The sequence below is a fragment of the Schistocerca gregaria genome, chromosome 2, assembly GCF_023897955.1.
Source record: "Schistocerca gregaria isolate iqSchGreg1 chromosome 2, iqSchGreg1.2, whole genome shotgun sequence".
In the NCBI taxonomy this organism is placed as follows: domain Eukaryota; kingdom Metazoa; phylum Arthropoda; class Insecta; order Orthoptera; family Acrididae; genus Schistocerca; species Schistocerca gregaria.
In genome coordinates, this window is record NC_064921.1 from 547934423 (window position 1) to 547938988 (window position 4566).

At 41.0% G+C, this 4566-nt stretch overlaps 1 pseudogene; it reads left to right on the forward strand.

Annotated features, from left to right (window-relative positions):
- Positions 1–4183: 4183 nt before the first annotated feature.
- On the forward strand, positions 4184–4301 carry LOC126337153 (5S ribosomal RNA; annotated as a pseudogene).
- The last annotated feature ends 265 nt before the right edge of the window (positions 4302–4566 follow it).

The following is a 4566-nucleotide window of genomic DNA, read 5'->3' on the forward strand; positions in this document are numbered from 1 at the left end:
AGGTTGTGCTGTGGTATATGGTTGTTCTTCATGTGCGCTTAAGAAAACGCTAATTTCGGAAAGATATGAACGCATTTTACAGCACTGTCTAATGCGTATAGCAGAGGAACAGAAAAAAATAAAAAAATACAAAAAAAACAAAAAAAATAAAATAAAGAAAAGTGGTCAGCGCGACAGACTGTCAATCCAAAGGGCCCGGGTTCGATTCCCGGCTGGGTCGGAGATTTTCTCCGCTCAGGGACTGGGTGTTGTGTTTTCCTAATCATCATCATTTCATCCCCATCGACGCGCAAGTCGCCGAAGTGGCGTCAAATCGAAAGACTTGCACCAGGCGAACGGTGTACCCGACGGGAGGCCCTCGTCACACGACTTTTCATTTTTTGTGGAAGTATTGACAACTGTATAATTTTTGGAACTGGATGCCACATGAATTAGGTAAAATTTTCGAAATACATTATTTGCTTTTCAACAAAATCTTTCTTTTGCTAACCTTGTGCATCTTAGTAGTTAGAGTCTGTAGTAGTTTCTTTTTATTTAGCTGGCTGTAGTTGCTGCTTGCTGTAATTGCTGTAGTTCGTGTTATGAAGATTTTCTGTGAGGTAAGTACCTAACAAAAAAAAAGTTTCATATTTCTTTAATTTCATAGTTTTTGGAATTTTATTATTATTAGGATTTCTTGGAATTAAGGGCCATTCTTTTGTATTATTTATTAGAAGCCATGTTGTCATTGTACAGCACTCAGATTGCGTTGTGCTTGTGTATTGTGGGTAATAAATGAATAGGTTAAGTTTGAGTTGTCTTTGTCAGGGAAAATTCTGTAGGTCTGTGTTTAAATGATAAAAATAAGTAACGACATAGTTTCACAGATTTAAATGTACTGATTGACTGTGTTTCAGTTCACACGGCATAACTTTCCATTTATTAGATTCACGTAATTATAATAGCAAGTACTACTTTTATAATCGCTATATCAAGTTGTAAAGGTACTTGAATTACGTAACCATTACGGCACCTCACCTCAAGCTTTCAATACCAGCAATATTCTACTGTGTTTCTGTAAAGTAGTTAACATATTTCTGAGACAACATTTAGATTTGATTTCATTAATGAAGAGGTACTTTGATACATCGATATGTTTATATTGCAATGATATTATTCTTATGTGCATTCTTTCTTTTGTCACTATGATCTTTGACGTACCTGTAACTCTGATTTTTGGGAGCGTAAGCGGTTATTAGAGAGTCAAGTCTTGGTCGTCATGTTGAAAAGACGCAAATTGTAGTAAGTTTATAAAATGTGAACTTTAACAGTGAGGAAGATATTTTCAAGTATGTTTTATATTGTGAAGTGATGTTGCAACAAAGGTAATAAAAAAACAAGTGTAACTTAAATTATTATTATTATTATTATTATTCTTGATTGTTATAATTATTTTTATTGTTATAATTATCATTGTACTACTGTTATAATATCTATTTTTTTTCTTTAACATCAATACTGCATAATACGCTATATGTCCTTAATGTTATGTAGAAACTGTAACTCGTTCAATCTGAGTATGCCTGGTTAGGTGTAAGAGAGGGCCTGAAGGGCCTAATCGTGCCAGGTAAAATAAATGCATAAATAAATAAATAAATTGGAAGTGCTGATTACTTTTTTACATCACCATTGTGCTAACTTGCAAAAGTTTAATCTTCAAGAATGGTTTATGAAACATCTATAAAACTTTTGAATATCGCAGAATAACACCTATGCCTCTTTGCATCTGAGCTTAGAATCATCACTACCTAGATTTTCGACGATTGAGCCATGAGTTCACAACGAGACCAGCGTGGGAAACACGAAAAGATGGGTGCCTAGTTTATCCGTTATTTCATGAAATGACTTTATTAACTGTACTCTAATGACACCTGCCACATAATATAACTTTGTTGTTGGCCGAAAATGCAATATTTAGCAGCGTGAGCAACACTACAATCATAATTAATTTTTGACCTTTTTTGTGGTAGGCCTGTTAGAAAGTGCATGTAAAAACTATATATAATACTAAAATTCATGCCGCTGTTTCATAGATATTAGTGTGTGGTAGGTCTAATGAATATTTGTTGTTAGTTACGAGAACTTTACATGAGCTAAGTGGCACCATCAGAATAGCTAATTTGACAAGTATGAAATTATGGCCAAGTAAATTACATTCTGCAGTTTGACTGCTGCTCATAGTTCCTGGAAGTCCGCGTGGAGGTCAGTTCGTATACAAGGACAGATAACAACCAGAAAGGATCAAGTCAGGGGAATGTGGTGCGCAGGTAGTACTTAAAAACCCCTTACGGAGCCGGTCGTGGTATTGCGACTCAAATGCGGACGAGCGTTCTCGCGTTGCAAGAGCACTTTTTCTGCACGGTGCACACTCTCCAGACACTGCCACCAGTCGCTTCTGAATATCTGTGACAGTTAGACCTGCCTTTCACCGAAGCTATATCGTCCAGCACTGTCCTGGATGACGACAGTCGCTGTTGTCCACTCACATAATGACAATGGCTGTACTTTGCAGGGACTGTACTGGTAGAGATTGTTTTGTCATCTACGTTCAGACCAAAGTAGTACATACTTGCAACTGTAATGATGAGTCAATTGGCACATCATGAGCGATGGGAAAGAATGAAGAATAAATCAGTGTGGAGCAGCCCTCGTATTTCCCGGGTCGCTGGCGCCGTCGAGACTGCGCGGTTTCTCCCCAGGTAGGGCGTGGTGAGTAGACGCGGACAGACCGCCGCCAGCTAACCGAGTTATGCGCGTAATCTCGTTTGGAGGTGGCACAGTGGGCGGCGTGGAGTGAGCGGCCGCGGCTGCTGACGCGAAAGAAAGCAGAAGCCGTCCGTTGCCGGCGTTGCTAGGGCTGCACTGGCGCTCCATCCACACTTGTTGATCGCCCCCACACAATACAGTACTGCGCCTTGACACCTCAGCTAACGCTCTGCGAGGAACGTTTCACGGGGTTACACTGTTCCCGTTTCGATATTCGCTCGAGAATTCGAAGTTAAAAAAAAATGGAGGCATTGGAACAGCGCAGGTTCCGCAATATTAGGACAGTAGTAGGAGACACAAAAGCAATGTTATTGACTATAGTGAATTATGTTGAAACTTGAGTTGAATGTTTTAATATGCTGTTGAAGAATACAGTACTGATAAAAACTGTACCTCTGCTAGCTCTCTTCATGTCAGAAGACACTAATAAAACGTAAATTAAAACACTTCTTGTAATTAACTGAAGTACGGTTTACATTATTACATTTAAGTAGGACTTCTTTTACAATACCAAAAATTTCTGTGTGTCTCGAATTTTGGTCCAGAAAATGTGGCCACCTTAACACATTGACTTGCGTTAAACGACTACTAGAACGCCGGTGTGTATCAACATCATGCCTCAAACCACGCGTTTCTACATCTCCCCACATATGAAATACATGCGATCAAAGTTGTAAAGATAATTTTGGAACACCCTGTATTTTTCATACTTCTTCATTGGGACAGTGAGGAGTCGCCGACAGTCGGCGATCGCAGGCACCACGACCCCCCCCCCCCCCCCCCTCCTGCGCACCCCCAGCCAGAAGATAACTAAATATATTAAATGGCATTTGCCTTCTACTCATTGAGCTGTATTAAAAATCATTTATGTTCACGCTCCTTACTGAAGATGAGTACTAAGTTTGAATATGGACGTCTATGTCCATAAATCCTCTCGTGTGTAACTTATATTTGGTGAGCGGTAGTAAGAGGGCGACAGCTCGCATTGTTAGCACCGAGCTACTGAAACGCAAGCGACGAAACATTCGCCCTCCCACGTCCGCGCTCCCGGTGTACATAATGACCATCGGCCAACTTATCGTCTACAGACCACTGTGTGTGTCCGGGAAAATAATCCGGTTTGACCCATATGTCCGGGGTTTTCGGAGATTTTGTCCGCGGTCGGCAATTTAAGTAATAGCATGCCTAACGCAGAGATACTTGAGCGTAATTAGTTACGCGTTAATGCCACCTGGAACAACTTAATCCGCAACAATATGTGAATCAAATGATGAAAAGAAAAATTACTCCATTAAATATATAACTAAATAAACGTATATAATGCTAATTTAAACTTTGCTACAGCCCCTGAGACATGTTTTGACTTATCCCTTGGGATGCCAATTACCTTTCCGCAGTGGTAACACCGGTTCCCATCTGATCACCGAAGTTAAGCGCTGTCGGGCTGGGCTAGCACTTGGATGGGTGACCATCCGGTCTGCCGAGCGCTGTTGGCAAGCGGGGTGCAGTCAGCCCTTGTGAGGCAAATTGAGGAGCTACTTGATTGAGAAGTAGCACCTCCGGTCTCGGAAACTGATATGCGGTCGGGAGAGCGGTCTGCTGACCAAATACCCCTCCAAATCCGTATCCAGTGACACCTATTGGCTGAGTATGTCACGGTGGCCGGTCGATGCCGTTGGGCCTTCATGACCTATTCGGGAGGAGATAGTTATCCCTTGGAGTGCGATATCATCTGGTGGTATAATCTGGCACTCTGTTAGT